Here is a 10,015-nt window from a genome sequence, read left to right as displayed (position 1 = left end):
CCCTCCCTCCCACCCTCCCTATCCCACCCCTCTCATGGTCACAAAGGGTCTTTTCAAGAGAACAAGGGTGTTATCTTCTCAGGAAGTTTAAGGACCTGCCCCTAATCACCTCAGCAGGTGCCAGAGATAAAGTTGGGATTATCTTAAAAAGATCTGTGGATATGGCTTTCATCCAAGGACAAAACCCTTGGAAAATCCACATATTTCTTTAGAGAATCATTTCATCAGAAACACATTTGAACTACAAGGGGCAAAGAGAGGACAGCAGGGAAGAGGCTGTTGGACACTTAAGATTCTACTAGCAGGAAACAGATTGATGAAACGATTCAGTGGTAAGCTTGTGCTACCCTTCATGGAAAAGAAGTGATGGTTTGGAGGGTGAGGCCAAGAGCCCAGAGGGCAGAGCTGAGAGCTAGGAAGACTGATACCCAGGCCCTGAAACCTAGGTAGGCACTCCTCTTTTCCCAGCTAGATTTCAGAACTGCCATGGAGCAGTGAACCCCCTTTTTATCATCTTCATTCAAACTGGATTTAGATGATACCAATGACGGGAATTTGGACTTGGAACTGATGAGATCATGTGGTCTAGATTAGACAAGGGGACTTTTGTTTTTGAGGTGACTATAATGAGACTCAGCTAACGCTTGCCCAAACTACTGACCTCTAGAGACTGTAAAATGCATTGTTTTGAGCCCATAAGATTGTGGTAGTTTGCTATGCACCACAGAAAACTAACACAAGTGTAAACATAGAATTTTTCGTTTCTTCACTGGTTGTGTGTCAGGGAGGAATTTACCTTAGTCAATATATGTGAAATTTTATTTTCTGATTTTCTGCACAGTTTCTACAGACTGTAATTTTCTTTCGTTCTTTAAAAAAAATGATATTGTGTATCTTGTTATTGGTATCTAGTATAACTATTACATTTTGTATATTGTGGCTTTTCAATCAATCTAGCAAAATCCAGGTACTTTAACAAGTTTCCTAGGTTGTTTCTGGTGTTGGGGGTGGGTTGTGAATCTTCTGATTTGGGGATTCTTTTTTTATCTTGCAGAACTGTAATTTATCCCTTTCTCCTTCTTCGCTCCTTCACCTCTTAACTGCCAATGGGCCCATCTTCTTGAAGTGTTTTTTAGAAGTCTGAAAAGATATGCATGAAAATGTTAGCTCTGATTATTTCCGAGGGATGGATGTTTATTATAATATCATTTATATTTATTTATATCTTAAAATTTGTCTTCATTGATTGTGCTTTATTAAAGTGACAATATTAATAGTGATAATAATGGTAATAATGATAATACCGGTTGTTATGTGCTTTTCTTATGTGATTTACTGAGAAGAATACTTTACATACATAATTTCTTTTATTCTATGCAGCAATATCCTTAGGTTAAGAATTATAATTGTCTTTTGAGGTTTAGTTAGCTTAGATAGATGTCAAAACTACAACTTGATATGTCATGAATCAAGATGAAAATTTGGTGGAAATTACATAAAAATTTATTGGAGAGAAGTCTTTTCTCCTCCTTCTCTTCCTCCTCCTTCTTATTATTATCGTCATTGTATGACTAATAGATATTGAAAGCTTACTGTCATTATGGACCAGGCACTGTGCAAAGCACTTCACAGCCGTGATCACATTAGCCATATGCAATAGAAACAATGCCATTAGCATTCCACTTTTACAATTAAAAAAAAAATACTTTATAGAACTATTAAATGCAGAATCTATGTTTTGAGTACAGCTGTCTAGGTACCTCCAAGTATATATGTGTATATATATAGAGAGAAAATATTTATTTATTTATTTATTTATTATGGCTGCTCTAGGTCTTAGTTGTGGCATTTGGGCTCTTAGTTGCAGCATGCGGGCTCTTAATTGCGGCATGTGGACTGAGTTGCTGCTTGCATGTGGGATCTAGTTCCCCGACCAGGGATTGAACCCGAGCCCCCTGCATTAGGAGCTTGGAGTCTTACCCATGGACCACCAGGGAAGTCCCCAAGTATATTTTTTATTATCACAAAAATCCTGTGTTTATGAGTATTCTTATCATTATCACCCTTTCTTTGTCCATGTGAATAGTCTTAGAGATGTAATTTATCCAAGGGTGCATGGCCAGTAGATGTCAAGGAAGGATGTGAACCCAGGTCATTAGCTGTGAGAGCTCTTTTCCCTTCACCATAGTTATAAATATAACTGTTCACATTAGAAGAAGTGGATTATGTAAACTAATTTCTCAAGCTGTTTTGTACGAAATAAGAGGCACTAAAGATCCTTGATAGTACCTAATTTCTTGTGACTTACAAATACTGTGCTGACTTGACTGTGGACATGGTGAGTTATTTTCTACTTGATGGGCCTCTTGGGTCCTGTAAGACCAAATTATATTCAACTTTGGACTAGAAAAATGTTTGATTAGGCTGAGTTTAACATTTCCTCTTTCTTGGTACATTCCACTCCTGAGTTGCTCTTACCAGAGACTTTACAAAAAGCTTTCTAAGCAGTTCATTTGTCTGGGTCAGACTATTTCCATGGTCTTACACCTGGGTCATGGCTCACATTTGCCTGTAATGTCAGAGCCCATTTTTAATAAAGGACTTTTGCCATTGCCATGACCCCCAAAACGGCAGGAGCAAAACGAAACTGTGTTTTCAAGAAGCCTGCTCTTCCACCTATCCCAGACTGATCGGGCACAGGCAATATTTCACTTTTTCTTTCAATGAAAGCATTGCTTCCTTTATTTTTTAGGAGAACATTCCCATATTGTCACCCTCGAAATGTAAATCTAGAAGCATGGATGCAGAGGTGTTGACTGTGTAGCTGGGGCCTGAACTGGAGCCTTGTTGTGAATTTTGACCTTGCTCCAAGCTTAGCGGCTACAGCCTGGTCTACGGTCCCTGTGTCTGTGTTATGGTTCCAGGACTGTTTCCTGGTTACACTCTGGGTACATGGCTTCTTCCTGGCATGCACTCAGCTTACTATTTAAAGACTCCAAAATGAACAACCTAATTTCTGTGTGGTATTGAAGTGATATTTTAATCCTAAGTAAACAATTATTAGGTTTAATAATTTAATAATAGTTCAGGGATGTTATTAACTTGCCTCTCAAGCTTTTGACACAATTCCTACTTTCTCATGTCCTTTTAAAGTTACCAACAGCTTCTACAAACATAAATCAATCCAGAAACATCTGGATAATTTTAAGTTTCAACACTTTTCCTTTAAAACCTTACTCTAGAACTTAAAGGTTGAAAAATGTATAACCAATTTCATATATTTCTATAATCTCAGGTTCACTTTAATATAAGTAAGACCCTTTAAAGTAGAGATTTTATATCAGAAGTAAAAGTCTTATGTTTAATACTGTAATACTGTTATTCAGGTAAGCAGTTGAAAACCTACTTTAAAGCTTGTAATACTGAGAACTCTTCAAACTATCTTTGTTCCTATGTGTGAAAGACAGGGATGAATAAAAATTTGAAAGAGAAGAAAAATAAAACAGAATCTGGAATTACCAGCCTTGTAGATTAAAATTAGCAGCATAACAGCAAAGGTTTGTGATAAACCTTTTATTCAACAGATGACATTTATCTGGCAACTAATAGGTGTCCATTCTTGTGTTAGTTTCCAAGGAAATGGAAACACAACCTACTTTCTGCCCTCCATGCATTTTATTTTCTCAGACCTTGTGAGGGCCCACGCACTCTGCCTACCCATATTGTGATCAGTGAGCACCCCTTAGCTTTGTGAGAAGGTCACTCATCCAAATCCGTTCTGAAATGGAGGCTCATTCACAAAGAGATTTTACTGTATGCCAAACTTTAACAGCTCCCATTTTAAGAACATATTTTCTGAGATTAAATGAAAACAAAAACAAAAAACTACAAAAAACAATCCAGCACTAACTATGAAGAGTTAGTGGTCTGGTAGTCTGCCTGCTTGAATAGACTGCAGAAAATGTGAAGTCCAATACTACCAGTGACCTAAGGACGTAATTCACATACCATGAAAAGTTTTAGAACCATTTTCCCTTCATAGATTCACAGAGCAAGAAAACTATGGCACCAGTTGAGTATAGCAGGGAGAAGTAATAAGTTTTCACTGACTCACATTTTGGGCTGGATGTGCAAAACTGTGGCATGGCAAGGAGAGACAAGAGACATGTCATCTGAAAAGCATAATCGATAAAAGGTGGATGTGGAAGAAATTCTTAGCTTAATGGAACAATTCCTTTCTGATATTAGATCAAATTTCAGAGGGAGAAGCCAATTGTATGAGATTTTGTGCCATATCTTTGCTTAGAAAATTACCTGCCACAGGACTAAAGCCTTTGATATGCATTCTTTCCTGGTCTCCTTCCCACTGGGCTCCGTGACACCTGTCTTCAGCCATAGGCTCCCCACTCTTGCTAGGCTCTGAAGGCTTCATCCTACCTTAACCGTGCTCACACCTCTGCAAGTAGCTCCTTTAGTACCTCATCCTCATTTGAACCCTGGGCGACTGGGTGTCTAACCTCGGAGGCTAGGGGAACTCTAATGGTAACAATCGAGCTAGGGAATATCTGAGGCAAATCCAGGTTGAAGATGAAATAGAGATTCTCTTTTGACATGTTGAATTTCAGGGACACTTAAATGTAGTTATTCAGTAGCAATTTGTTGATAGGGTTCTAAAGGTCAGGAAAGAAATGCATTAGGGAATTATCACATAGAAGGTGGGTAAAATAAAGCCAGTTGATGAAATCATCTAAGAAAGTGTTACAGGAAAAGCAATGGCCAAGAGGCAGCAGTATTTAAATGACAGAGGAAGGAATACAAATTCCTTAGAAAATCAAGAGCTATGGTTAGTATTTCAGCAAGGAAGGAATGACCCAGAGAGGCAGCTTTAGAAGAAAGCTGGAGTAAGATGTCATTAGGTAAGCATCCATCATATTTACAATTCATAGGGCTATTTGTGGCCTCAGTGATTACAAGATCAGTGGAGGAGTAGGAGTGGAAAGTAGATTAGTGTACTGGGAGGTGTGAATTGGAGGTGGAGTCATGGAATCAGTGAATAGAGACAATGCTATGTCGACTTCAATTTCTAATCTTTTTTACATATACTATATGAGCTATGTCTTCCAGATTCTACTTGCTCCCTTTGATGTTGGATTTACTCTGGTGTGTTTGACTATGGTTAGAGGGACTGGGAAAAGTTTTGTACATAGGGAATAAATACTTATTGAAAACCTACTAGGTACCAGGCACTAAAGACAGAAGCTTTACTTGAATCGTCTAATTCAATTCTCATAACGTGGAAGGTTGTTTTTACTTCCATTTTGTGGTCAGGAAACAATTATTAAGTGGAAGAGCCAGGATAGGAATGCAGGTCTAACTCCAAAACCCCTTTACTTTCCATCATATCACACCACAGTCTTGAAGGAGAGGCTCACAAATTACTCTCACTTTGCAGATAATTGATGCGGTATGTGGTCTACTGTGTAGTGGCAGAGTTAGAGTTCTGGTTTGGGACTGAACTTCTAACTCAAGGTTCTTTCTGCTCCACCACATGGACTGTTTACAGAAAGCAAGATTACACGTGCTAAGTATCATGAAGTATATAAACGTGTGTATGACATGATTTTTTTTTTTTAAAGATGATATGGTCTAAATGGGATAATGTACTTGGACACAGAAAACAGAGAGGAGGATTCTAACTTAGCAAGAATGTGGGTAACAATAGAGCAGCTTATATTGAGCTGTACCTGGGAAAAGGTGTTCACTTTGTACAAAAGGAGGCAACCTCTAATTAGAACTGATTGAAGATGTAGCCGTGAACTTATAACACTGTGAAAATATTATTCAAATACCATCGACTTTACTGCTTGCAAGTAGTATCAATAGCAAGCTAAATTATTGAGCTGTATTAAGTTATTAGTCATAAGAAAACACAGACTTTTAAACTCATAACTAAGGGATGCATTGGATGGCATTTTTGTAAGAACTTAATACAGAAAATAGCTGTACATACTGTACCCTAAACTAGGTCCCTGGGGAATAGAGAGTATTCTCATACACACATAATGACCTACAGTCACGAAGACAGTCTTTAGTCTGAGAAGAGGTCAATCTCTTGTTCCCATCTGGTTAATGTCTGATTAATGTGCTAAAATATAATCAAATGCCATGTCAAAGTGTAATTTTCAGAAGATAAAGACATGTATCTCATAAAGAATACTCAGGTGTCAAAACTTCATTCAACTAATTGATGAGGGAAATATTGCAAAACTGGATCAATGAGCATTTTTAGGAACTGGATATTTATCAGCATTTTAAAAACAGTATTAGAATAAGATTGATAGGTTAGATTCAAAACATTAATGTCCCACCAGGCAGGACATTAGTTACATTCTGTTCTGGGCAGCAATCTACAAATTGACTACCTCCACAGTGTCTGAGTTCCAATCAAATAGTAAATAGCAAATCTGGGCAGGCTGCCCCATTTTGATTTCCAAGTTTTGGATGCTTTTCTCAAAGTCAAATTCTAAAACTATCAAATGATCTAGTTACTACTTTCGGGTATCCATACAATGCTGAATGTAATAAAGTTAAGTTTTATTAATGTGGCAAGCATGACACTAAAATGACAGAAATGATGTGTCAAATGTTTTAAATATTAAAAATACTCACTTTTATTTCAAAATCATTTTATATTTCCTTAGGCCTTTAGACTCATGCTAATTCATACATATATTTTAAAATTTGCTGCAAGTAATATTGAACTTAAAGTGAAATAGTTTTTTCAATGGAAAATTACCCTGACTTTTTATACATATAGAATTAAAGGCAACAATATGAATGTCATTCTTCCATTCTTGTTTCTGCAACTACATATCTTTAATTGGAGCATATGTGCTACTTATTAAGGGCATACTGGTGAACTTCTGAATATTTATTTATCTATCCATGGTGCATGATTGAATATAATATTTGTACATATATGTATGTATAGGTGAGATATAATTTTAAAAGAAAAAAATATAAAATATTTTTAAAACATTGTCTTGTTCAGGATAAAACAAAGCGATGAACAGAAACCTTAAAATTGTTGAAGGAATAAAAGGATTGAGGTAATTTTTGAAAGAACTGTGAACTGTTCTGATCCAGGTTAATAAAGCTTAAGTTTCCTCAGCTGCAATCTGTGAGGTAAAGAGAAAAAACAAACAAGAATAACAACAAATCATTTCTTGATGTGTACTTTAGGGTGAGCTGGTCTTGTAAAACTTATCTTCAGGTTATCAAAGAGCTAAAGGAAGCATTCAGGACTTGCCTGGTGGGGCAGTGGTTAAGAATCTGCCTGACAATGCAGGGGACACGGGTTCGAGCCCTGGTCCAGGAAGATCCCACATGCCACGGAGCAACTAAGCCCGTGCCCCACAACTGCTGAGCCTGTGCTCTAGAGCCCGCGAGCCACAACTACTGAGCCAGTGTGCCACAACTACTGAAGCCCGTGCACCTAGAGCCTGTGCTCCACAACAAGAGAAGCCACCACAAGGAGAAGACTGTGCACCACAAAGAAGAGTAGCCCCCGCTCTCCACAACTAGAGAAAAGCCCACATGCAACAACGAAGACCCAAAGCAGCCAAAAATAAATAAATAAATTTATTTAATAAATAAATAAATAAATAAAGGAAGCATTCATGTCACATCTGTTTGTGGAATAGAAAATAAAGGATTTTAAAATTAGAAAGAAGACAGGAACATTTTATATATGTGTATTGTTTACCATTGAGCCTCAGCTATTGAACATTCAAGCATAATTGCTACCAAGTTTGCTCCTGGTACTTTTACATCTGCTAGTAGTACCTACTATGAACATATAATTTTGTGTGTTTCATGCATTAAGATTTCATGCACCCCAGTGTTCATAGCAGCACTATTTACAATAGGCAAGACATTGTACCAACCCAAGTTCCCATCAACAGATGGATAGATTAAGAGGTTGTGATTTTATATATATATATATATATATATGAATATTACTCAACCATAAAAAAGCATGAAATACTGTCATTTGCAGCAATGTGGATGGACCTAGAGAATATTATGCTTAGTAAAATAAGTCAGACAGAGAAAGACAAATAATGTATGTTATCACTTATATGTGGAATCTAAAACATAATAAAATGAATGTATATGAAAAACAAAAAGACTCACAGACATAGAAAACAAACTTGTGGTTACTAAATGAGAGAGGGAAGGTGGGGAGGGACACATGAAGGGTATGGAATTAACAGATACAAACTACTATATATAAAATAGATAAGCAACAAGGATTTACTGTATAGTACAGGGTATTAGACCCATTATCTTGTCATAACCTATAAAGGAGTATAATCTGTAAAAATACTGAATCACTATGCTATACACCTGAAACTAACACAATACTGTAAACCAACTATACTTCAATTAAAAAAACAGATTTTTGTACTAAAGTAAGTGTTGAGAACCACACTTGAGAGTTTCTGCCCACATCAATGTTTACTTGCCATTGACATTCCAAATTTACATTCACTATTTCCATACAGTTGGTGTCAACTGCTTGGATCAGGCTGAAACATGTCTCCCTGGTGGGGGACACATTCTTCCTGTCTGCACCCAGCACAGAGGAGCTGGGTCCCCAGCTCTGACAGGGGGATCTGGGGCTGGGCAGCCAAGCGCTGGGGTGCAAGCAATCTGTCCTTTACACAAGGGTCCACACCACCCTAGCTTTCCTTAGCTGAAATGGTCACCTTCTTGATTCTGCCAAGTATCTTTATTTTAGCAACTGCTTTTGGTTGATTGCTGAACAATCTGTTTTCCACAGCGTAAAATATCTGTGAGGTGGTTTTAATGTTAATACACTGCTGTGTGTTGAATTGCAGATTTAAACCAGGCTCTACCCTATACAGTGAACAAGCTCAGGTTAACCTGCCTCCAGGCATCTCTAGAGAATTTAGAGAAGGTAATGCATCTCCACTGACTCTACCTTTCATGTTCACAGTACTTAATAAATCAGGATGATCTACAAAGAAACTGGTAACTAAATACAATGTTTCCCTTTACATTGGATTCTGTAGGGTGAGATATCCAATATAGCAGCCAGGGGACCCATGTGGCTATTTAAATTTGAATTAATTAAAAGTAAATAAAACTAAAAATTCAGGTTCTCTATCACATTAACAACATTCCAAGGGGTCAATAGCCACACTTGGCCAGAATGGGCAAGGCAGACACGGAACATATTGATTATCCCTTGAAGTCCTCTTGGATGGTACTGTCCAGAGCTGGGTAAGAAGTAAGAAGACTCACTGGGTTAAAGAATTGTGTGGTTGAGAAAAAAAAGATTAAAATATATGTTTACTTACAAACCTATTCTAACATTTCCTCACTTAAAACTTGATTTTTCTTTCTCAGTTGAGTTCCTTAGAAAATCTCACAGATGGAGATTCTACTTTCTGAAAACTAAGTTAGTCAAATTTTGTTGAAATGTAATATGTATCTATCTACAAAGCTAAAATAAAAATCCAACAACAACAAAACTAGGAACACCAGTGAAGGTTTCATCAGGGCGTTTTATTTTATTTTTATTTTTTATTTTTTAACATCTTTATTGGAGTAAAATTGTTTTAAAATGGTGTGTTAGTTTCTGCGGTATAACAAAGTGAATCAGCTATACATATACATATAAGAACCATTTTATTTTTTTCAGATTCCATATATATGTGTTACCATATGGTATTTGGTTTTCTCTTTCTGACTTACTTCACTCTGTATGACAGACTCTACGTCTATCCACCTCACTACAAACAACTCAGTTTCATTTCTTTTTATGGCTGAGTAATATTCCATTGTATATATGTGCCACATCTTCTTTATCCATTCATCTGTTGATGGACACTTAGGTTGCTTCCATGTCCTGCCTATTGTAAATAGAGCTGCAATGAACATTTTGGTACATGACTCTTTTTGAAATATGGTTTTCTCAGGGTATATG

The 10,015-nt window shown here is 37.0% G+C and overlaps 1 protein-coding gene across 2 annotated transcripts in view; it reads left to right on the top strand.

Moving 5' to 3' along the window:
* Positions 1-10,015, top strand: part of LOC114486354 (39S ribosomal protein L42, mitochondrial-like) — a 125,567-nt gene that overhangs the window by 108,038 nt on the left and 7,514 nt on the right. The window lies entirely within an intron of this gene.

Source organism: Physeter macrocephalus, chromosome 5 (genome assembly GCF_002837175.3).
Source record: "Physeter macrocephalus isolate SW-GA chromosome 5, ASM283717v5, whole genome shotgun sequence".
Classification (NCBI taxonomy): domain Eukaryota; kingdom Metazoa; phylum Chordata; class Mammalia; order Artiodactyla; family Physeteridae; genus Physeter; species Physeter macrocephalus.
This window is presented reverse-complemented; position numbering and strand designations above follow the sequence as displayed.